Source organism: Papilio machaon, chromosome 5 (genome assembly GCF_912999745.1).
Source record: "Papilio machaon chromosome 5, ilPapMach1.1, whole genome shotgun sequence".
NCBI lineage: Eukaryota > Metazoa > Arthropoda > Insecta > Lepidoptera > Papilionidae > Papilio > Papilio machaon.
Genome location: NC_059990.1, coordinates 2,537,415 through 2,564,288, shown reverse-complemented (window position 1 = coordinate 2,564,288; position 26,874 = coordinate 2,537,415). Strand labels below are relative to the sequence as shown.

Below are 26,874 nucleotides of genomic sequence, written 5' to 3'. Positions count from 1 at the left end.
ACGGAGTCGCGGATAAGAGCTAGTTATTAATATTTATTGAGCCTTTTTAAGCCTTTTTTTTTGAGATTCGCTTATTTAAGGTTTATATTTAGTCACAACACATTTTTTGTAATTCTGACTAACGATTTTTTCACAAGTAATACTAGAGCGGAGATTAAATACACTATCCTTTAAATATTTCAAATAAAACCGCACATAATCGTCAATGCCGCTACGTGTAACAAGTGTCACTAGACAACCTAAAACCCTACTAGTACTAGTAGAGTTTTTAAGCGTACGTTTTGGTTCGTTTTAGCGCAAATAAATAATCCAACTGTAGTCAATAACAAGAGGTTAACGGAGAAGTACAAAGTGTGTTTCTGGAGGAGTGGTTTGACAGTGGAAACGCACCTTAATAAAAAGCTGAAAACGACGTTACATTTTCACTCGATTTAAAAAGAGGTACGGAACTTGTAATGAAGGCAAATAACGATAGAATGCTAAATTATAATAGGTTATAATAATTTTATTATGAATAAATTAAATCAATTCATAGAAACGTTAAAAAATTAGTTGATTGCTGCATATGTTTGTGCAAGAGGTCAATGCCCCGATAATATCAATATCTACAAAATCGATCCGGTTACGAATTATACAAAGATGCCATTTAAAAAAGTAATAATTTCCCACGCTTAGAAAATAATGTCACATACTATTTTAAAATGTTAAATGATAAGCAGTTTATCGTGTTAAGTGTCGTGACTATGGACGCTGATTTGAATCGAAAAATTAGCTCTAGCAAAGAAATTAATATACATTTTGATATTATATTTCATGAATAAAAAACGACTATCCCTTGAATTGCTATTATGGTAAGCCACAAGTTACATAATATAAATAAATATCTAATCTACTAGATATATGTGTGTAATGTAGTATTTGTAAAATTTGAAACGAGTAACGAGAATAACGAATGATTATAACTTTTTTTGTTTTCTTTTAAAACACTTGTAACGTTCGTTGAGAGATATGTTATGTATTGTTTACAATTTTATTATTCCTTATCTGCAGTTAACCGTTATCAACTCACTGTCGAAATTGGTCTCGCTGTTGCTATAACTCAAAACATGAACGCTACTGCTTGATATTATATCGTTAAACCTCTCATAAACTTAGGGACATTCGACATTTACTTCGGTCTCACGAAAAATCGTGTCCAACGCGTGTTTCGGACCTGGCAGGGTGTTCCGTGTTCCCTGTTTCATACGCACGAAACTTTTGGTAATCGTTCAAACGAATTTAATCAAATAAATGAAAGATTATTCTAAAGTTGATAGTTGAGAACATTCTTTCGGCGAACGGCGAGTGACAGCGTTGCACGTGTGCCGGCGCGCGGCCGACGACGCCTCGCCGCTCATTCATGTTCGTTGGCCTCCTGCGCGGGCCCACACCCTCCCTGCCTACGGCTAGCCCCTACCGCTACCGGCACGCTCGTATCGCCGACAATCCAAGGAATATCTAGCCCGTATCTCTATCCGCTCTAACGAAGTCCTACATTGTATCAATGCCGGCACGACGGCGGCACACGACGACGCGGTCGACGTCGCCGGGACGTCACGTCCGTGGGTGTACTTACGAAGGAGACGTTCCACGGTCACACGTCTCCTAGACACATCACACACAGGGCACTCGGGCCGCGGCCCCACACACTGCACTGCGCTGGCCGGCCGCCGCTCGCACCGGGCCCGCGCCGGACTCACTCACACACAAAAATACGGCAGAACCACCGAATTTCGGGCGCGCAAATCCACGGGAAGGCTCACGAGAGCGGCGCGGTCCGGCGCGGCACCTGGCGCGGGCGGGGGGCGGCCCACGCACCGGCCTCGATTCTCGTCCGCCCGCCGCGCGGTTATCACTGCAATATGGCCGCTACTCACTTCCTCGGTGAAGTTCTCCGTTGATTTCTACCGCCGATCTCGACTACGGCGTGTTTCGCAACCGTTCCGAACTCGTGTGGATGCACTGCACTTATTCTTATACACATTTTAATGGAAAACCGGGAGCGCTAGCGCTACGCTCCAACGAAACGACCGTTTCGTTCGCTGGCACATTCCGCACTGGCGTCGGGCGCGGGCGCGGGTTGGCGGGAGAGCCGCGCCCCGCCGCCGCTCCGCCGTCCGACTGCTCCTCGCCTTTTTATGAATGGAAGGCGGCCATACTGAATGAATCGCGTACACGGAGCGGTCGGCCGCTATTTTCGCAGGCGAGCGACGGCGTGTGGCGCGGAGGGGGGCGCGGGCCGGAAGCGGGTGCGAGCGCTGGCGGTGCCAAATTTTGCGGCGCGGGCGGCGGCGGATGTGCTCGTTTATCGAGCTTCCGGCGAGCCCTCTCCGCTTGCGCCCCCCGCCCCTCCTCGCGGCCACATCCGGGAATTAGGTTTCCGGTCGGCGAGAGTCGCACAATCCCACCTACTTTCGTCCTGCAACTGCACTTTCGTTCATCTGCCGCGCACCACGCGGTCCCTGATAGGCGGCCGCAGCCGAAACCCGCTGGTCTCGCGTAGGCGTGCGCCTGCGCAGCGACATGCAACGAGCCGCGGGCCTAGCTCTCTGACTTTCTATTATGAAATGTCAGCTGACGTATCGTTGTGTTACGATACTGGGTGTGCGGCGCGTGGCCGAGGAATGAAGACGGCATCTGTTATCTCGGACGGTAATTTTCGCAAGGTTGCGGCGACAATAAGGCACGTTGTGCGCGTTGTCTCTGTGTCAAGGACGAGCGATAACGCCACGCCGCGCCGCCCCCGCCGCGTGCCGCACAGGCCGCAGCCTGTCGCCTGTAGCCTGTCACCCTATTCCTCAACACCAAGACACATTTTCTGCCTGAGTATGGATATAAAAATATAAAACAACTATATTTCATAAATATTTGTAAATAAAACTTATCTATTATAGGATATGTGGGACATTGATTCGTTTTTATAATGTAATAGTTCATATTTTGATATGAGGTCGATCTTCAATGAATTATAGTTAGAGAATTATAAATCAACGGAGGAAACAAATTATTAGAAGTTGGAACAAAAACGTTAATCGGTCAGTGAGTATCGTGAATGGCTGCTCCTACAAAAAATATCTACCTGAGTCTCTCCATTCTGTTGTTGATCATCGTCTTAAATAATAAAACTGTGTCTTTAAATATACGACTTGGCAATAACTACATCTAGTTATTCTGAATAACAATAATTATATATAACATACGTTCTAAATTACAAAGCAAAATCAATCAGAAAAGTAACGGCCTAATCTGAGATTGTTTCTTATTATAGGCTAAGGTTAAAGTTAGAGACAGGGATGTGAGTGAACGTTTCCTAATTCAAAGCTGTGATATGTACCTACTGTATGATGTACTAATGCAAATAAATGTTGATCAGTTGTAGAGAGAAAAACGCCTTTGTAGTAGGTACCTACTAAAATTCTAGTCATAGGACACATATACAATCGGTCGGGATATAATCTTTATTACTGCGATATATCAATGCATAACAATAGAATTGAATTCTATGGCGGTTCGTTGTTGTAAACGCAATGTGCAGGTGGGTGCTATGTGGTTCCTCTACGGGATTACTCCGACCTCGCATCCGTTCGTCGCACGTTCCGTCACTAAAAATACGTTGCACGAAAGTATCGAACAAAATTCCGAGTTGCTATAAAGTTTGTATGGTACTGTACCTACATGAGTATGTGGACTTTGGTTACGAAACAAGATACCAAATGAGTAGGAACAATGCCAGTGATAATGGCCCTCCTAAATATGTACACGGAGTGAAAACGACACCCTCGCGTTCTGCCACACGCCGCATAAGGCGGTCGCTTCAAGGAACGAGCTCGTTACGTGCCCACAATAAGCTTTGTGCCACCTTCTCAGTACCTCCTTCGGTTTTATTTCAACATAATCTGTCCTGATACTGTTCTCATTCGACGAATGCACGAGCCAAGAAGCGAAAACAGCAACATCTCATTTTCTACAAAATAATATTTCGTCGGAAAGTTTTTTAGTTATGGCTGCTAATTTTCAATGAACATAGATCCAAATGACAACTGACGGCATTATGGAAGCCCAAGACTCTATCAAAATATCTTTAGTTATTGTAAAAATATGTTAAAAAAGATGGTTGGCTTAGGACCATCGCAATTGTTTTTTTAGCTCTAATTGAATGCCGTGATGTTAGCTATCAATGGCGTGGTTCCATAGACACGGCCAACTTATGGTTTACGAAGGAATAACTGGTTGACTTTTTTTCTCATCAATCCTTCGGGGCTTGTTTTAATGAATGAATGATGGCCAACCCTCAACTAGTTGACAAAATCAACTAATGAAAATTAATGTTACGTCCCAACCCTATGCACCTACAACACTGTGTGGTAACTTTATGACGTCTATTATTAAGCTTATGATATTGTTGGAGCATATTCATTAACTTCAAATTGAGTAGGTAGTATTTGGACAGTTAAATCGATTCCATGATCGCTGTCCCACTCGATAGAAATCAGGTTTCGTTTGTTATTCGGTTCGCGCCAGCAGTGAGGGCGCGGGCGGTGAGGCACGGGCGAGCGGAAACCTCCGCCCCCGCTTTCCATCCGCCTCAGATTGCAGCCATGCAACTGTCACCGCCAAATCGTATACGCTGCCGGTTTGTAATTTACCTAGACAACACCTCGAATGAATTCGTTCACAAATTTTTGGATGTGATTTCGGCAATTTGTAAAAGAGTAATTTAATTAGTAATACCACTGTCATCAGTTGCCAGCAACTCTGCGATTATTTATTGCCTGCACAGCCGAAAAATAATCGAAATACGACATTTTTAGAATTAATTCATTGAGTATAATTTTTAACGTGGGTTTCAGAGGCCGAAATCTCCGTTAAAAACATATAGTTATCGCTCAGAAACCCTCGGTTCCTTGAACATATTTGAAACGGACGGCGTGCACGATTTTCCCGTAACATAACATAAGCTCCTATCTGACAGCGACTTATTTACTTCGAAACACGACTATAAATTTTACCATTCAAGAACTGCCATTCCTTTGTAGAAGTGTAATAAAAAATTAAAAATTCCATAAGGAATATACACTCACACAAATTTTCCGAGAAAGATTTCTTGAGAAAGTTTAGTCAGAATTTTTAAGTTTTTTGATCAAAGTAAGTCTTAAAACTATTGTCAAATAATATTAAATTGCAATTGCCTCAAGACCCGGAAAGTAATCTTAGAGAAAAACTACCGAAGCATTGTGAGTAAGAATCAATTAAATAATCATAGATTGTCACAGGTTACAGCACAATGTTTCTAAATTCTTCGTAAAAATACAGTTTGTATTAGCACATTTAAAATTGATATTACAAAAATGTACATTTATAAGAGCAATACCTACAAGAAGGAACTTGCTTGTTTTTGCTACAGAAAAAAAAAACAGATAAAAAATAATTCTATAAAGGACCATGACATCTCGCAACCGAAAAAGTTGAACATTTATAAAATAAAAAAATGTAATAGTCTTTAATGCGTTAAATTTGAATATAAATATACAATAAAACGATTGTGGCGCTAGCTATTATCAATCATTGTCGATTGTTTTGTGAAAATAACCTTATCTGTGAACTTCCTTCTGGAGTCAAACGGTGCTATCGCGCGTTTTATTCGATTGCATGTAAATTTATTACTGTTAATATTTCTTATACATAACGTAGCCGAATAATTTATATTATTCACGTCCACTTATAATAATACGCTTATAATATTACATATTTGAATTTTCGACATCTATCGTATATTTTGATTTGTATGATTTTATCGTAACGTATATTTTTCGTAAACATATTATATTAATATTTACGTTTTGCGCTGAATTTATTACATAATTTTATATCGTAGTACGTCATGTTCTTTTTTCATTCATTCGTGTCGTTTAAATTTACAATATCCTGGTAACGTAAAAATTGTATTACTAAAAACAATTCATGTTTATTATTAACATGATATTTATCACAAGGCACCAGTTTTGTTGGATGAATGAAAAATATATACAGCTTGAAGTCTACGAAATCTACTTTAACTGCAGCAACTAAGGTTCAGTTTCCATGAAAACTTTTTTTTTTATTTCTCCGTAGTATCAAAACGAGCATATTATATTTACTAAGTTTGGGTCAATCACGCATGTTCAAAATGTACAACTTATTCAGCGCAGCAAATGTTCATGGCCAGTACGTCGCGTCCCATAAAAAAGTAATTTGCGATAATAAACCTCTTTCGACTGACATAAAATTTGGCGCGAAATGTAACAACGTAGCCGTGCTCTAACGTTGTAAATTATTAAAATTTAACAAATTAATACAATAAAATTGTCTTTAACCATTTGTTTTCGAATGTTTCTAAATCACGAGCACGATAAGCAATTCTGTTAAGATAAACATTTGTTTAAATTGTTTACTCGAAATCATAAGACAGATTAAATATAGCTAACGATGTCTCCGTTAGAAAACGAAACCGGATGTCAGTAATAGATAAAGGAAACGCGACACAGAGTTACGACGTGTAATGGCTTACTATTACTATGTTTCCTCCGTTCGTTGAAGTACTATAATTAAAAAATAAGGTTTTATATATGCCGACATTCTCTCTCTTTGTATTTAATATGCTAAAGTTACTAATTCCTTTATTACTTTAAAATGATAAACCTAAGTACATACGATGGATAACCAGTAGTGTACATTCATACACTTCTTTCCCGTTTAAGAAAAACACCGAAAATTTACGTATCAAATTAATTAATACTAAGAATTCAAAACCGCAATACATTATCTATTCTACGAAATAATCAAAACACGTTGTTGAGGCGGATATTCTTAGCTCGAAACCGCTTATTTTTTTTATCGTAGACGTAAACGAGCAATGGCTCATCTGATATTACATACACATACGCTATATAAGTGGAAATTTTTATGGCTCATGACCATTGTTGTACTGTTTCTTTTACACTAAAAATCACTAGAATGTTTATATCAATGAACTTGGATTGATAAATTGGAATAAAATCCAAGTTAAAACTCGGTGCTTAGACATAAATACATGGCCAATTCGCCCATACGCGTTACAAATGAAACAATTAGAGATAATCTAAAGTGCGTATTATCTGCCATAAGTATGAGAGACCGTTACGTAAGAACAAAAGCTAGAATGAAGGATGTTGTTGAATGGACGAGTGTTGGAACTCGGTCCATTCATGGCGCGGCTGACCTTAGGCCGGGCGGCGGGCGACGAGCGCGCGGCGCGGATGTTCGTTTGCAATAGCGATGTGCGACGCCAGACCGCGGCCGCAGATAAACAAACTATCGTAAACGGTCACAATTAAAACATTGTTCTAGCAAAATGTTTGTTAATAAATGTTATTTATCATGCTTTATTTTTTAAACTTTAATTTGTTCATACCCATTAAAAAGTTTTAAATATAATTTTATGAACGATAATTAAAAAAGTCGATGTTGGCAATGATATTATCGGTGTAATAAATTTGACATATGTGTCAGCCGGGTGTCACCAAATTGGCGGGCTTTTAACGAACTGTAAAGTGACAACATGTGCACCGTTTCATGTGTGGCCGAAGATGGAACATGCGATGTATGAATTCTTCTCATTTTAATTGAAGGCAATTATATGAATTCCACGTAGCATGCGGAGGGCATGAGGTGCGGGGGGTGAAGAGGGGCAGGGCGCGGAGGCGGCGAGGCGGTCGACCTTCCGTGAGGCCGTCCGCGCCCGTGCGACTCGCGGCGACGCGACGCAGCCAGCGAGACTTATTACAACTCGACATGCGACGCTCGCGGCCAGCTAGTGACGCCACAGTAAATCACATACATAAGCTTTCTTATACTCCACCACTTTAAAAAGGCAAAGATTTTATGCATTCATCCACAACACAGATAATATAAAGTTATGTCAATGAAAACTATAAATAAAAATTAAATGTAAATTAGAAAAAAGTAAGTAAACTAAATCCCACATATTAGGAATGATAGGATTATAAAAAAACATATCATGTCTTATTGTTACTAAACTAATCTTACTAATTCGAAAAGGAACTGCATCGGACAGTCTGATCGATTAGGTGAAAACTAGAAATTACAATAATACCAAAGCAGGTGATCGGTATTGTAAGCTTTTGGGGCATCGCAGAGGGATCAAATTTGTGTAGCAATGACATGCGTCCTACATAGAGTACAGCGGCAGTGCCAGAGCGAGCTACGTTACGGTTCACTGATTTTCAATGCTTGTAATCGAGATATTCCACTATTTAATATGAACCATTAATATATACGATTAGATATATTTATAGTTAAGTAGTCAAGTATTAGTATTACTAATGATTAATTTTTATCACGACTTTCGAAAAATGACGACCTTGTCTTTTTGCTATCATGTTTAAAGGCATCGGTTGTCAATAAATTCTAAAGTGACAGGAGGCTCGCCTACTAGCTACAAGTACACACAACAGCTTTGCCTAAATACTTAATTTAGGCAAAGCTGTTTCAACCTTTTTATTTAGGAGGGGGGATTCACTGAAAGAGAATATTACCCCTTTCTATGCGTCCCGTTCTCCGTAAAATTCCCTTCCCATCCTTTCTTAATAAGAAACTAGCTTTTACCCGCGACTCCGTCCGCGCGGAATAAAAAAAATAAATAGAAAACGGGGTAAAAATTATCCTATGTCCTTTTCCTGGTTCTAAGCTACCTCCCCATCAATTTTCAGTCAAATCGATTCAGCCGTTCTTGAGTTATAAATAGTGTAACTAACACGACTTTCTTTTATATATATAGATAGAGGTGGGAAGGGAAAAAAGATTGAAATTAAACCTTCGGTATCACACTCACGGACGAAAAGCAGAATATCTTTCACTTCACGGCCGTTTTCTATGTGGTCGGTGTATTGCACCGGGATAGCCGTCCATTTTGTTCAACAGATATTGTTGTTGCTGGCGTCGACTACTACTGTTATTCAAACCTAACCATCCGTTACAAGCAAGGATATTACGCTCAATGTGATTTTAGCATAGAAAATGGTACTTAAGATAAAAGTTGTTATGAAGAATACCATTGAAAGAGACAACGCATAAAAATTTGCAAATATAACCTACAAAGTACGTTGTACAAACATTTATTTACGTGTAGATAATCTATGTTGACTAGAAGCCAGTGAATATACACAATAACTATTTGATTATAACTATCCCTATGTGTAGTTCATCAGAAGTTACTGCGTATCTATGCTATTCATACACTCGTCATTACGTACTAGAGTGTGGGATGATGTACAGTCACCGACACTGACCACTTCGACAAATTATTTGAAACTAAAACTATTTGATTTTCAAAAAAACGATTCGGAGAAAGTGATATAAATTTTCTGGAGATTTTGATCCTTCAACACCATAATTAGTTAAAATATGTTAATATGTCTCTATTTACGATGAAGCAATGGCAAAAAACATCGTTGTCAATGTAAAGTATACATATATGTACGCTATATGTTGTACTGTAGTATAAAAACATTGGCCTTGTAGTGCGCATATATGGTTGACATCTGTCCGTGACTGTACTGTTTAGTTTGCGTGTTTACGCGTGGTCGTGGCGTGGGCGCGTGGGCGACGCTCGCCCACTGCGGCGCACCTAGCCTGTAAATCACCACACCCTTTGTCACCGCAGTGGTAACTGATTGCCAGTTGTTACCAGTAGAGAAACCCCGGCTGTCGAAGATAGCTTGAGTTTAGAATTAAGCAATCTTTCGTAAGAATTAAGAAACAATACATATATTGCCATCAAAAAAGCACCAATATGTAGTGAACAAAGGTCAACTTGTATTGTAATATTTGCTTGTTTCACTATAAAACAACTAGTTTGTGGTTATTTCCACATACACATTTGTATAACGAAGCTGTCTAAATATTATCTCATATTTTAATAAAGGGAAATAACATAAAATGAAAACCATAGAAATAAAATAAAAAGAAATGATGATTCAATGATTCATTTGTAAAATTCAATCGGATTCATTTTGAAAAAAAAAATAACTTAAGCAATAGTTATTTCAAAATGAGTTGAGATTTCATCTAATTTCCCGTGAAAGATATCAAATTAACCTGTTCAGAGGCAACATTTCACTATATTGAAGCTAATAAGATAGTTCAGTACAAATCGCCAACGTTTCTCGGAATCCGTTAGAAACTCGACTGTGGGAACTGATCCGAAGATTGTTCTCTCGCAGAATCGATCGGAAGCCGCATTAAAAATGATCTCGGGATAACGACGAGAATTACCTATATAATTATAGATAACAACCGGTTTCAATATTATATTTATACGTTAGAAATTTTACATAAAAATCACTTCAATAAAATAAAGTTTTTAGATCCGATTAAGCCATTCTAAATTCTCAGTAACTTAATTTTCAGTTAAACGGTCAGTTCGATTATTTTGTTTCCAACCGTATTGTAAAACCAGTCAAATACATCGACCATGAATAAATTCGTTTGCATAGTATATAATTTAACAGCAGTACAACTTCCGTGGATGTTTGATGGCTCCGATCCCACATGAGGGATTACAGGTGCGAAGAACGCACGTACATGTTATATGGGATTTTCGTATACCATAAAATGTGTCTTATATCGCCGCTGTAGAGCAGAATATTGGATGAATCTATTGTGGTGTGTTGATGGTGGAAAGTGATGTCATTGGCCTACGGCAGCAAGCGGTGTTCCACTCTCTGTCACTGCTACTTTTGCTTTTTTGAGTGAACATTGTCGCTGCGTCCTGGACACGTCAGACGTTAGGAATTTTCTAATCACTTCTGTGTCAACCGCTCCGGAATGTTCGACACACGACCGCCCCGCCACAATGCGGGATGCGACAAAAACTTTCATGTCAAAGGTTTTGACTTTCCGACTATAGTGGAAAAAAATAAAGTGCTGCAAGAAGGAATTTGATAAAGACGAATTCCAGGTTAAAAATTAAATTAAGGAAACTATAAGCTATTACGGCTTTTCACTAGTAAGAATTTAACGTTACAAATCTTAGTGTCTTGTGACGTCATATTAGCTTAATTGACGTCATATGAATAAATGACATAAGTTTTATCAAATAAATACCATTTAAAAAATTCCACCCATAATGTCAGCAAGTATTTCGATAATCTGTATTCCACTGATGTGACGTCACACAAATTCTCAACCGCCAAAACAAAATCTTATTTACAGACGTGCTTCTTGTAATTGGACTTTCCTTGTTATAGCCACAGGAGTTGTACATAGTAATAGTATAATTTCCGTTCAAGTTTCAGATTACTCACCTACATTGTGTGTCGTTTCCTTGCAACCGTACCTAAAAACAAAACAATATTTAAAAAATCAACATACGAAATGTCTAATGACAGTCGACCTTAAAGAAATAAAAAAAATATCGTTACCTTGTATTAAACTTGAAACAATTTTGTGAAATAAAGTACTTCAAGGTCATAATTTTGAATACTATCTGAATCCTAATTTTAATAATTTTGTTACACGTGTTATACTATACAAAGGTGTGCAGTAGGTATAGTAGAGCGGATGGCATTACGTAACACATATCCAGGCAGCATCTGCATCGTAAGTACGGAAGTAGGTATATTTATCGTATGACTAATGTTTTGATATCTGCTGAACGCAGTGTCCGATGCGGTCGATTAGAACTCGTTTTAGTTACCAATAAATAGCACAGCTCGCCCGAAAACTTAAATATTCTATGCATAAGTTATATACTTGCAATATATAGTAATTTAAAATTCTTTCCTTTCCTTAGGATGAGTAGATTTTTTCGATTCAACTCACCTTCGATACAACGTAACATGTCTGATTTAAGAAGGTCGACTCATAGGATATATAATATATACGTACAACATAAAATAACATTCATTTGATATAAAAATATTCATCATGAATGAATAAACAATTCCACGTTCATAGCGTTAATCAATGAGTTGCATGCAGGCGGCAGGCGGCGCGGCCCGGCCGATGTCGAGCTCATTGATCGATCGGCTCGGCGGTCGGCGGACGGCGGCGGGTGCGGGCACCACTACACGCGCGCGGCGCAGCGGCTGCGCGCGCGCACCGGACCGGATGGCGCACACTGCCGCGGCGTCGCTGTGTGCGCCGCGTCGCCACGCCGCTTCCTACCGCACGTCCCTGCCCCCGCCGCACCGCGGTTCTCCGCCCTCCGCCCCGCGGACCTGTTGCTCCGCTACCGGAGTTACGCCGCATAGTTACCAGCGGCCTGCCGCGCCTGCGCCCCTCCCGCCGCGTCCCGCGCCTCCGACCACTGCCCGCACACACGCACGCCCGCCGTCTAATTATCACGGCGCACTCGTGAAATTGCCGCTCGTTCAAACCGCTCTCGTCGACGACATCTTTTATTAATCCGATATCTTCTATCGGCGCTCGCATCCAACTAAAACACCTAAACCGATTCGATATATAGTCGATGCAGGCGGATATGTGACATCATGTGATGTTAATTCGCTCCGCGGCGGCCGGCATTATCGTTTTTGGGAATTGGGAATTAGTGGTCATTACGCCGACCGTTTCGTTAGGATTGAATGTTTTAAAATGTAAATAAGGGGATCTTTATAGTTTTATTAATTCGATTTTTCATTTGTATCTTGAATTAATGCGTGCCAACAAAGAAATAAAATTCTCTGGAAATGCAATTTTATAAACGGTCGAATTAAACTTATTTACAAGAAGACTGCCGATAAGATATAAAACGTTGTAAATGATATTTGCATATTTTCAAAGATGTTGGAGACACACTAAGATGAATTTTCTGCTTGCGACGGAGACTCAGTCCAATGCGGCCCGAAAACATTGGCAATACAACTATAAATCCAACAAAGTTTGTGTTAATACTAAAACACCTAAATCCTAATTTTAAATAGGAATAATTACATAAGTACCATACTCAAATAATTATGTTGACGTAAATGCGTTTTCATTTTGTGATGTGACTCTAAAACAACTTTCAATGTAAAATAATACGTAAAACGTTACGCTAAAGATGAAAATAGTTTGTGATCGTGGTCAGCTGTAAACCGGTGTGTACAGGCATTATAAACGAGTATTATACACCAGCACAACACAAGCGCCCCGATGGCCTCAAGCCTCAAGCTCCAGTGAAAAAACAAGTAGCGCCTTTCTGCCGTATCGATGTTTATGTTATTTTTCTTATTTATCTTTTTTTATCTGTGGCTCGCTCCGAGTCTCGGAGCCGAACGGAAGTTGTAACGATTTTTAATCGCACCAACTATCTCGGCCGGCCGTGGCCGGTTCGGACGCCAACTTCGAATTGTGTACATATATATATATTTCTATATGTGCATGTTTTTTTGTAAACAACCACCGGAAATGGTGGAAAGAATGCGTCTCCTCGGAACACATATATTCAATTAAGACTATGTCTCAGGAACATTGATTAGTAATGAAGATAACGTGTACAATAAAAGAAATAAAAATGCGATTTTTACTTTTATGAAGCAGTAATCACAGGCTTAAAGACAGACAGAAGATATTTGTATAATCAATTTAAGCACTAAAACATTCCTAAAAAATCCATAAATAATGAATGACTTCGCCGCAGAATTTGACTATACACTTCTGAAGGTTTTTTTTTTGGGATAGAAGATATAGATTACAGTATAATAATTTTTTATGATTATTTATTTTATCTCGTTTTTAATCCTTTTGCTGAAAAGAGTCAGTTAAACGATTTATACACTGCCCTTAGCCCTTGCCCTATATCTGTAATTAATACCTCAAATATTTTCACAATAGGGATTCAATAGTTTGAGAAAGTTTGATGATTCTAAGTAAGAATTCGGAGTTCGATGGAAGAATAGTGACCAATGTCAGTGGAGCAGTTGACCCCGATGAAGACCGGCACAGAATTGCGACGTTGTATTTTTGTAACATTTTTCTGCCGATAGCGGGCCCGTGGGCCGTGGGCGAGCGATAATGGCCAGAAATATCCACATTCTCTACGCCCACCCGGACCATCGAGAATATTACACCACAGACAAAAACATATAACTCTATAATATATTATAATCTATACGAATAATAACATAAATGTATGTACACTATTTTTGCCATATTGTTAGATTTATGGTATTGCTTTTTCAAGCATCAAGAACTAATTCAAAATAACGACCCTTAGCTTGTATATTAATAAGCTTTAAATATCAAGAATACGACTAAAACCTTCGTTTTAGAGCTATGAAATAAGTCATGAGCTATGAGCTAAGAAATATGTCTTCGACATAAGTTACGTGAGTAGATATTTTTCATTCGGTATTAAAAAAGATGTTTTTATTGTTCTTTTAAATTAACCTTGCTTTTCAAATTATTTTTAAGTTTATTTTTAAATTATTTTTAAGTTAAATCCGAACGTAATTGCATTTAAATTTGAAAAAAGAACGTAATTTTTTTAATTCTCAAATCACTGCGCTCAGATTCAGATTCGCAATGGCCAGTGGCAATGGCAGTACGGAGTCGCGCTGTAAGTGGCCGGTTAGCTCTGCTAGTGGGCAGATTGTTATTTTAGAGGAGACTTCCGCCCGCGCCGCTACGCGCCTATCAATTCCACAGCGCGTTGCTAATTTTAAAGTCGCTCAGGGTTGCCGTACTATTTATTATTAATCTATATCGAGACACAAGACCTTTATAAACAGTTTGATGAGTAAATTTATTGGATGTTGAAACAGTTATATTAGTTTACAATCCTTAACATTAGATTTGTTTTATTGTTAACGGTAGTGATGCAACGGAAGTGTCTTACCGGAACCAGAAACGGAAACAGATGTCAAAAATAAATTTTAGCAGAAACGGAAACGGAAACGGATGCGGAAACAGAAGTGTAAATAATAATAAAAAACATATTTACAAAAATATTTTTTTGGGTATAAACAGTTTGTATTCGTTTTAATTTATTAAGGCATTGGGTATCGGTGTCCTTTAGCCTTCAATGTATGTATTTTTACTGCACTGCAATAAGTTAAAATACGCGTTTTTTTTTAATTTATTTTCAGGAAACAAAATTACACTATTTACAAATTAATGTTCGCCAAACCACTCGTGTTGACAAACGACAAATATATTTCTTTATTAATACATTCACTGCTGACCACTCGGATCCGAGTGGGCAGAGCTATTAGTAGCAGCGCCTTCCCCACGGATCCGAGCGAGGAGCCCGTTCACTTTGTAGTAGCCAGTAAGCCGTTGGCGTTTGAAGCGAGTCCATGTTGCTTTGTGTGGCCACTCTGGCAATATAGTCAACTAACGAAAAAGAGTATTAGTTTCATTCTTACAGTGTTGTAGTGATTAGTATCACGTTCGTACGGAGGCAAACATAAATATATTATCTTGTATCACATGAAGCTAAGGCTGAACTTTGTGTTATGTATGTATATTTTTTAAATATATGTATGTCCTGTATGTGTGTGTATATGTGTATATGTGTGATGATGATCCCTAGCGCTCAAACGCAAAAAATGAGTTTTTTTTAATTGAAATAATTATAATAACATTATTAATTTATCTATATGTTCAACATTCTCAGATACTAAATAAAAATTCATCATAAAATGTTTTGGCTCCCAGCTGTTACATTTTTTTTAATTTTGTAAACAGTGAATGTGTTAAGTATCAAATACACCAAATCTAGAATAGAAAAATATATAATTATTAGGCGTCGGTGGCTCGTGGCACTTGACTTGCAATCTGCAGGGCCTGGGTTCGAATCCCGCCATGTCCCGCAATGTGTTTTCGATTTTCGATTTTCATAATATGTACATTTATCCGATGTTCTTACGGTGAAGGAAAACGTTGTGATGCTGCCTGCACATATCTGAGAAAAAATTCAATGATATGTGTGAAGTCAACCCGCTCTGGGCCAGCGTGGTTGACTATGGCCTAGTCACCCCTAATTTGGGGTAGGCTCTGATCCCCTCAGTGGGGATGCATAGTGAGCTGATGATAATAATGATGATGATATATTACATGGTTATCACTTATTCAAAAGTACATTTAATAACTCGTAAGTATGAAATAGTCACATTTTGCCAGTTGTCAAATTTTATATGGACAACAACTAGACAGTTCACTCCAGCAAGAGAAACTGATTGTTTCAAACAGCAGCAGAAAATATTACGCGCTTAAATTCACAAAATAGTACGTAAACAAACAAATGCGACAAGTGCCGAAAGGCCGCGCACGGACTGCGCGTCTCGCGCCGCGCATTTGGATCTCTCAGCCGTCGTAAAGTTCCGTTTTATCTCCGTTATAAAAGTTGCGGAAACAGAAGCAGAAACGGATGTTGAAAAGCACGCGGAACTTCCGCACTTGCGGAAACGGAAACAGACATCCGTTGCATCACTAGTTAACGGGTATCATCAATGAACACAACTAAATCAAAGAGAAAACTTGATTCGAGGTAAAGACGAAGTCAGACACCCACAAAGTCTCTCTCTTCAAAGTATGAACAAGAACTCTTGTTTTAAAGTAACGTCTTATCCTATTTTCCTATCATGTTATCTATTGATATTCTTGCTGAAGAAACAAAACTCTATCTCGCAACAAATACGAGTACTTGCATATTAATAATAATTCAGTTGAAATCAACCGTCTCTTTGTTTATCGCTAAAGGTCACAGAGTTCCCATAGCGTAAACACAATTTGTATGAACAGCTGAGTCCAAAAGATGAAAAAAAAAAACTATCTACTCGTCAAGTGCGAGAGTTGGCCACAGTTTGTTTTCCTACACTTTATCGACGTGTCACTTTGTCGAGGTATAGATATCGTGGCTCCGAACATTACTTCCTTGTTAAATTTAGTGAGAATTAAAAAAAATGGAAACTATTATAATAGGTACTACCTATTTTTTGGTATCGGGGTCATCTCCAAGGTTTCTCTCTGGATTTGGGTTCTGTGTTTTTCGTATTACAGTATTGCATAGCATGATTTCATGTATACCTTCATGCTATTTAATGCAATGCTATGTAAAGAAAACAACAGACAATCAGAGCTGTTAGTCCTCAAGTGGCATGGGCGTCAGCAAAGGGGGAAGCAGCCTTCCCTAGAGAAGCGAAAAATGTTAAATAGATGTATGATATTTCTTCGAAACACTAAGATACCTACAATCCCTACAGATTCAAAAAGATAACTCAAAAACTACTAATCAGTTTTTCATTCCATGAAAAAGTAACTATTTAAAACAAAAGCAAACAGTTACATCTTTGTTTATGGAAAAAGAATGGGGTTAAGCTGTTCAAAGGGCAGAAGGATGTACCGCCTGCGCGGGTGAATTATATACGTCAGAAAGTTTGAAAGATTAAGTAAACGGTTATTGAAAGCGGTGGCAAAGGAGCGGCGGCTCAAAGGGATTATAAATAAGTTGGCGCCCAACAACGTGAGGCTCCCGCAGGACTACTGGAAGACTGGCAACCGTAGGAATTTATTATAATTATTTTTTATTTCTGCTTACACTATTTTTTTACTTTTACACACACATAAGTAAACGATTTGGGTATTTCCCGTTCTACCTATCGGTCTACCGATCTATCGCCCCAATGAGATTTTTTTTCCCATTGGGCCGATCGATTGTATGGATTCGATCGGACCAACAGAAACACCCTTCGATATCTCGCCAAATTGACTAGCAGTTTGTTGGTGACTTTAAATGTCTTTGTTTTAAAATGCCCAATAGATGGCGCTATTTCATCCATTAGAGCCAGTCACTCGGGTACCTATTTTGGTTTTTAAAATTAAAAAAAAAATCGGTTTTGATTAAGACAAGCGCTTATTTTTATCGACAAGAAAATAACATACCTACACAATATTGACAACTCGGCCACCGCTACCGGAGATCAGTAACACAAACTTCTCGCCTTTTACTATGCGAATGAATCCAAACATTTGTCACTAAGATAGGCGCTCGGAAGACGCGTCCATTTAGGTGTTATCGTTCCCATCGCATACCCATAAATTTCATGGTAGGGGGACACAATAATTGCTGTTCGATCTCTATGAGGTCCAATAAACATAATTCTGATATTATCAGATAACTCGGTAAACAAACACGGCAACGCAAATTGGTTAAGTACACATATCTTGCATATTGTTACTACCTACACGAACGATAAGTGAAATTAGACGGTATGCAATGGGAATAAGGTTTACTTTAACTAATGGTATAATTTTAATAAACGCAGCAAGTCTTAACCACTGACAGTATTCTAGCAAATAACTTTATTACACGGACCAGAGGTGCCTTGTATTAATTATATAAATATTTATTGCAGTTCCTATTTTAGATTCCTAGCTAAATTTAAAGCATTCCGCCATCGTAAATTCTCATTAATTTATTAACAAACAAGAGGAATTAAAAAATTTATGATCTTACTGAATGATTTCCCGCCAAAACCTTATATTTTTGTCGATGGTACACACAACGTCGATAACATGACACAATATTATGTTATCTGTGTCTACGCGGCAACGAAATAAAAAATAACGTTCGGTCAACATTCACCAAGGCCACGCTGTACGCGGAACTCTCGAATCGTCAAACGGAAACTTGGTTGAAAAAAACCTAAATGGTTTTTTTTCTTCAGTTCGATGTAAACGATGAGAGCAATGTCAAATAAGTTACTGAGGACGATTTAAGGGTATTTGCTACTTTAAATTTTATGATCTGATAATAATATTGGCATTTTCAATATTTACTAATATTTATTTTATAGATTGTTTAAAATGTAAAAAGTTTTCATGTATTATGGGATAGGATAAATATAAAGAATTAATAAAGCGAAAGACATGGATTACATAGAATAACGACGTATATTAAACATAATATTTTGTAGGTTATGCGCGTTTCGCCTGATCCATATATCTATTTAGGTACCACTATTTTTACGTATTAGCTTTTTCTAGTTAAAAAAAAATGTATAGGTAGATCAGAAAAGAATTGTCATTGTTTGTTTCTATCTAAATTAGATGCAAGCGCAGATAGAGTGGTTGAATCTAATCGTTATTCTCGATATGTTAATCTATGTAAGGGATCGTTCGGTATGCTTTGCACACCGCATGCCAACATGTCCCACCCGGATTCATCATATACGGACTTTATTGTGTTTTCCTCTTTAATTACTTATACGATGTCAACTGGCAGCACAGACTAACAATGATTTTTTAACGAAAGAAGACATCAAATGTGTCAAATGGGTAACTGTCAAAAAGTAGTTAAATGATTAGTAAGTAAAGCCTTAGTGTAGACTTGTCGTTAAATCTAAACTAAACCCTTAGTAAAAATTAAACCTATTATTGCTAACTTAAGGCTTTGTCTTTTTGGAGGTAAATAAAATCTGGCATTGTCTATTGCAAACTTATAAAAGTTAAAATTTTGTCGTTGACCGATGTCCCTCATGCCGGATATTTAAATAATAGTCCACATGTAAGTCAGCTTTTTTCCCGCCATTAAAAAAAAGTGTTACAAAAAGCGGCAACAGCGCGCCCGGCCACATGCCCTGCGAACACGCACGCACGAATATGCGCTACAGATGTGCCAACTGTTAGGGTTGCCACTTGCCAATACAATACTAAAGTATACTAATTATAAATGCAAAAGTCACTTACCACAGCCTAAGACTCGCTATAATTGATTTATTTTACTATGTCTATACTGGATTTTACCAAACTTTACAGAGATATATTGACTATGAACTAGGAATCAAGGCAAACAGTAGTCGTAAAGAATTTTAAATAGACGGAAGTTATCCATGACACCTATAAATAAAGAAAAAATCACTATAAAATAAGTTTATATGTTCTCTGGCTACCCCACAAAGTTGTAAGTTTTTATGTATTTTTCGTGATTTCTGAATAATGTAACTTATTAATAATAAGATTATTATTTTATGGTTATTTATCTATCTTAGTAGAGAAATGAAAGATTACACAGTAGGTTTATATGAGTGTAATCTAATAACGGACATAAAACTGTTCAATTAATATCTAGTAACGAGGTGCGGAGGAAATTAAATAATGAAGGAAGCGTTGTAAAAGCCTAGCGGATATTGCGACGGCGTAAATCAACCGCGATAATGCGACAGTCTTCATACCGCGCGCCGGACTCGAACCTACATACCGGCTAATGGGAGAATAACTTTCATTAATAAAGTATGTGAGGATGTAACCTCAATTAAAAATTATTAAAATCTTTATAGGAAACATAAATTTTTAAATGAAGTAATTATTTGTATCAGTCTAAGGTTTAATTCATATTCGTGATTTGGAACATTAAGCTTACGCAAAATTTAGTTTGCTATTTGAAATGACATGATGAAAAACTAAAGCAAGTGTATTTCATCAATGCCGCTATACATATTATCGTATAAATACAGTTTCCCTGTATTACTTGCTGATAGATAATGTTTGTGTCAATTTGTCAAATACAATATGATCGGTTTATGAATGAATTAATGAATGACAACAGTTCGTTCGGTTTGTTTACGCGCGCTCGTCACAACTCGGCCGTGCTCGGTCGCGTCCGCCGCATCGAAATAGCACGCAGCGCGGCAGCGCAGCGACGCACCAACGACCAAGCGGTCGTCGACCCTGCAGCCACTCCGAAATATTGGAACTCTTTACAACACGATCCTTGATTCACCTATAGGGCTGTTGTTAGCTCACTTGTAGGTAAAAATCATAAAATAAGTGATAATAATAATAATGTTCTACTTGATATAAATCGTTATTAAAAAGGTTATCGATTCCCACAACATTAACTACGTTAATAACATTAACCAGTTTCTTTACAAGGTCTATAAAACACTACATTTATAGATGTCATACATACAGACGTCTTCTAGAGTTTGTAAGTAAAAAGTTACGTAAAAATGTTAACTGAAATAATATATTCAAGGTATGTTTAATAAATTTACTTTTGCTACTACCGAGTTGTATATGCAGACTAAATAAATAGTTTTATTTTTCATTTAGATAGGGTTTTTGTTATACGAAATGGATAGAAACCTTAGGATGGAGAAATAGTTTAAGCGCCATCTATGTTTAAGGACACTTAACAAATCATTCTACTTAATTTTTTTAGAAAAAATAACCGATATAATATTATTCTTGTTATAATTTCGTTGAAGGTTTAATAATCGTCGCCCGCAACTCCGTCCGCGCGGAATCAAAACAACTTAATTAGTAGTCTATGTGTTCTACCATATTATATTCTACATTTATGCCTATGCGAGATCCATGCAGCCGTTATGGAGATACCTTCAAATAAACATCCAACCATCCATCCATACATACATCCAAATATTCGCATTTATAATGTAAAATTACAGTAAAATTAATGATAAAAGTTTTAACGGACAAACATTTGAATTTCTATTGTTCTTGTCAATAGATGGCGTTGTTTCGACCTTGGCGGTTTTATTTTCGAATGAAAAGGTTCAGTAGGTAAGAGAGATGTGATTTAATTTCATAATCGTTGTGAAGTGGGCAAATTCGATTGCTGTAGCTTTTATATGTTATATTAGGTGGAATTAGCGGCGGGGGCGCTCCCACGTGATGGGTCCCAGCACAGCGCGGTCCCACACCTACTGAATGTACTAAATGTTTGCCTATACAGATAATGTGCCGCCCACCAGCGCCCGACAGTTGCACAAGCAATCCTATTAATTTCAAAGTAATGAGATGTCAAGCGTTAAGTTAGTAATCTATAAATAAATATTATACGATCAGCCATATGGGTTTCCTCTATATATAGATAGAATAGAACGTAGAATCTCCAAACGTACCTAGTTACATATTTACATCTTGATTGTTATATTGGGAACAGCTCAATAAGGCCGAAAGAGAACACTGCAAGCAAATACAGCTGTAGAATAAGTTACTACTACTGTTTATGTTGTTGATGGTAAACTAAAAATCAAACTAAGTGACTACACTATAAAAGGATTTCACATCGTATTTGAAGACAGTTACACCTGCAAAATAGTAGTGGAATAAGGAAATTGTTCGAAAACTACACAAGTTCTGGAATGTTGGACACCAGAATTATTTATGCAATACAGAGATCATATTTGCTATTTAATACAAGCATATACATGTAGAGTTGTGTCCGTGGGATGCATACCAGCCGGCCTACGTTCCGGTGCAGCCTTGGCGGTTTCGCAACAACGATGCATCGCCTCGCCTCGCCTGTCACACAGGTATGGTATGGTGGGCACACCGTGGGCAGGTGGAAAGTCCACCACTATACAATTATGTAACTATTACAAACTCTTACCTCAACGGTTACAGGTAAAGTCTATTTAAAAAGACTGTTGTCGAAAATTAATTACAAAATTGTGAACAGAAAGGTTAATTATTTTTCGCGTTCATTTAATAACTATCAAATACACAGTTATACAGTTTAATTTTGCAATGCATGTGTATACATTTTTTTTCAATAGATATCCGTTTTGTCGCAGCAAAGGCTATTGGGGTGTGCATTGGTAAGCGGCAATAAAATGGTAAAATTGTGTCATTTGTCCATACCGATATGGAATTTAAAATACGGCGTGGGCCGGCTCACCTACATTGTGGCGAATGGCCGGAGCTACGGAGCCTAAATGTAAACAAATCGTTATTCATATTCTGTAAATGATCAAAATTCACCGGCCTCTAATTGAGCAGTGGGCAGCCGAGAAGGACTAAACATCTAATATGGTATTCAGTGGCGATAAAATCGAAGTATATAACATAACTAGAACGATACAATTTAATATTTTTTGTAAAGTTATTACAACATTCGGGACCTTCATTTGTTTAGGTAATGACATTTGTAGCTGCATGTAATCTAGCTCATCCATTACACTCACGTAACCTTGACCACAGCGAACTTATATTTGTCCACACTATAGCATAATTTACGTATTACGGGTGCACGTTGTCGCTAAATATTTTGTTTCTTTTTTTAGAAGAAAAGATTAGGTTATGAAGCTTTACATTCAGAAATCGAGTTACATAATATGTGGTAGGTAAATATAATATTTAACATTTTAAAACGAACGAGGGAAAAACCTACATTAAAGCCAACATGTGTATTCTAAAACGTGACTTGGGTCGTAATACTTTAACTAAAATTAGTATTGATTAGTGTAAGAACTCTGTTGATTCTATTTCGAGTGCATTCATTTAGTGAGTTATCGGTTTAATTTATTAGACGCGGGCACCACCAGCAGATGAATAGCCTAGATAGTTGGTACCTACAAATCTAGGGCATTCGCTCCATACGTGATACGATGTTGCTATCGACTCGATGCTCACCACACTACATCTGGAGCCGGGAACTATGCTATAGAACTTACGAGAGAGATCTCCATTGCACTTGTATTTTTATTACAAGTATAGTTCGAATAATGTCTTTCTTCTTACAAATTATTTAAACCAATTTATGTCCGTATCTTGTATTGTGTTAGAATATTTCGAGACAGCGTTTCCGTTCGATAGTGTATCTACAATGACATATCAGAAATGGCTAGGGTTGAATATTTTGCGACCGCAAAGTATGTCGTATAAGGTGAATGAGAGCATGCAGTGCGGCGTGTTGCATTGCGGTGCGGTGAGTTGCATCACGGTGCGGCGCGGAGTGCAGCGAGCACTTCCTGCGCCGCACGCGGCCCCTTATCTTTTTCATTGATAAATATATCTGCACGGGGTCGCAGCGACCGCTCCTCGCGAATATACACTTTAAATTAATCACAGTCGGAGACAATAGTTTTAACTGTTCTTGTTTAATTAGAAATGACATTTTTGTAGTAAAAAACTATGTAAACTTGATGCGATCACTAACATGCGCTAACACTGACAAGTAATAATTTAAAACGTCAACTCAATCTGCAAAAGTTTATTCGCAGTGTGACATCAATAAAATATTAATGATCGTAATAAAATGTGTACCTATTTATCACTAAAGTGTTATATCTATTAAAGTATTAAGAAAATATTTCAGTTTTATTTAAAAAAATTCTAGACGGAAAATTACCTGATTTTCCGCCATTATTTTTACCTAAGTAACATGGAAAAAAAATATTTCGTACACAACATGTTGTTTTTGCATAGCGAATAACGAAATAGCAATTTTTTTTTATTTGTCTTTTTTTACGGGATTTTGATGGAAAGGTAGATGATGCATGCGGGCATATTATACGCTACTTTTTTAATTCTACGGCGACGAAGTCGCAGGCTACTGCTAGTAGTGTAATAATTTCCGCTGTTCCGATATGACTATTATTATGTGCTTTTATTAAAAAAGCTACTTATTTATTTGTAAAGAAATCTGTTAAATTTGTATTTCATCATTTAAAAAACATTGTTTTTTTTTCTGCTAGTTGCATTGCGTTATCTTAGCAAAAAAGGGAACTGGCGCCATCGGTATCCGGCTTTACCATTCTGATGTTTGTGCTTTTAAAAGTTTTGAAACATGACATTGATAAAGGCTTTAATTCTTTTAAAACGTTCCTAAGCTCGTGGTAGTCGCGAGTGGTTTATCTTATCTGTGGAATAGTACTTCGAAGTGCTTTTTTACTTCGAACATCATTGGCACGTGTTTTGTAGTTTATGCACACACGACAAAGAGGTCTTATTCGTTTGTAGGTAAAAAAATAGTGGGTGCAAGACGAGAATCACTTCCTGTTATGTGTATCAAGTTACGTATTAGTATGGTCGGCGCTGCAGTTACCATTTTCATTGTTAATTATTTTAGGACATAGCTTTTTTATTATCACTCTAGGCTTAACCACTATAAAGTATGTTCATCAGTATGTGTACCGGGTTCTTGCTTTTCCGTCGAATTCGGCATCTAAAGGTCCTATTAAACGTTGTGATTTTTTTTATATTTTTCTTAATGTTAATTACGGAGATAAAAAGTCATTATTGAAAAAGATTTTTTTTATTTCCGGTATTATCATTTTTCCTTCATAGCAGAGAATACGCCCGGAATACACAAATGAAAATTAAATACAATGAAGCTATAAAAATTAGCTTTGTACAATAATTATTGAGGAAGTTATTAAAGAAATACGGTTTTTTGCTTCTCCTAAAAATTTGATTTTTCCTATTACAGGGTTATTCGGTGGGAGCGTCGATATTTTCTAAAAATAACTTAGCTCTCTTCCACAACCTGCATTCAGCCTTTGAAAATGGCTGTAGTTCTGAATGTACCTATTTCAATTCCATCACTTCCTTTAAGTTACATGTCTCTTAAATTATATAAAAATGGTAATAATGCAGAATTGTGTATTAAAACATACTTTTATTCTGATATGTTACTTGAAAGCACTTTAAATGACTGATTCCTCGTGTAACACGATCCATGGTCACCGCAGTCACGCGCCGTGTCGCCGCAACGGGACTCAACCGCAGCCCGACCCGCGCCCGCGCCCCCGCTCGCCGTCCCGGCGACAACTTTTAATTCTTGTCACTGTCAGTACATTCCCAGAACTATAACTATTAATATTTTTTACATACTCTGCCAACGACTGTACTTTGTAGCGGCAATTAACACAGGAAGATGTAACCCGTTATTTATCTGTAATCCTGATGAAAACGAACACAACTTACAAATCAGTACGTATTGTATACGAATTGCCAATTTTCACGCAGATGGGTTAGTTCAGTGACGCTCTTCTAGCGCCCTGGGTGAGATTACTACGGCGCTCTCTTTGTCTTCCTTGTCTTTGGGGGAAGAGACTTAACAGGGTTATGTGAGACTGTGTAATTCGGAGACCCGTGGCCGAACTGTGCCCTACTCTGACGCCGGCACTGGGTACATCTCAATCCGTAACATCCCTACTTTACGCCGGTTTAATACATTGCTTAAATATTGTCTTATGTCATAATTTGAAACCTTAACCGTCATCCGATGATATTATCGCACAATTCTCCGTTAAAATGACGTTGAGGGAGACTTCATATCTTAATCTACGTAATCAGAGACATTACATTCTAGTAAATCCTAATCTTTTGAGGCCTGAGGTTAATCAATGAACAACGCGACATTGTAATACAATTAAAACTGATCGAATTACGAAATAATTACGATGGAACGATTATTTTTTGTTGTGATTTTGCACAAGGTCGGAGGTTGGTGTATAAATAACGCACCCAGTGTTGATCCGACGGCGCTCGGAGGCGGTGGGGACAAGGCGCAATGAAGTCCGTTTCCTTGTCCGATGTAAAATTGTTCTGTTGCGATATGAGATTCGCGGTGCGCGGACGCTTCCGCGGCGCAGCTTGCGCGCGGGCGTTCGCCGGTCGACTGTTTCAGAGAGCGCCCCTCCTCCCGTCCCCTCATTCATTCGGACGCATGAATGAACGACACACGTGGCCCAAAAATTTCGACTGAAACTCCCGCGATGCCGATAGGGGGAAAACTATAACCTCGTACCGACGTCTAGACTGACGGATAGACTTGTCTATACCTCGCCAGAGACTCCGGAGCACGCAATAAAGATTATATAATGCGTACTAATGATGCTGCTGATGCAGTTGTTGTAATTTCTGATATACAACACAAGTGGCATGACTCTAATATTAAACTTTGTTTTCTAAGTATCAATTGTGGATTTCAATTTTATTGTTGTATAAGTATGATGATTGGTGATGAGTAGTAGGAAATAAACTATTGCGCACCAATGGTTACACATAAAAAAGATTCCAATATTTTTAGATGCTTAGGTAAACTGTTGGTTGGTGACATTA

The 26,874-nt window shown here is 37.9% G+C and overlaps 1 protein-coding gene across 5 annotated transcripts in view; it reads right to left on the bottom strand.

Moving 5' to 3' along the window:
• LOC106721625 (protein sprouty homolog 3) overlaps window positions 1-26,607 on the bottom strand; it is a 32,310-nt gene extending 5,703 nt beyond the window's left edge. Inside the window, exons 1-2 of one of the 5 annotated variants that reach the window (XM_014516618.2) lie at window positions 26,278-26,607; window positions 11,382-11,413 (exon numbers count right to left, since the gene is read on the bottom strand). The gene's annotated coding sequence lies outside the window, so the exon portion shown is untranslated. Of the gene's footprint in view, window positions 1-1,916; window positions 2,130-11,381; window positions 11,414-11,498; window positions 11,698-11,898; window positions 12,130-26,277 lie in introns of those variants that run through there. The other 4 variants (XM_014516636.2, XM_014516627.2, XM_045677908.1 and 1 more) reach the window with 4 other exon arrangements.
• Window positions 26,608-26,874: the final 267 nt, after the last annotated feature.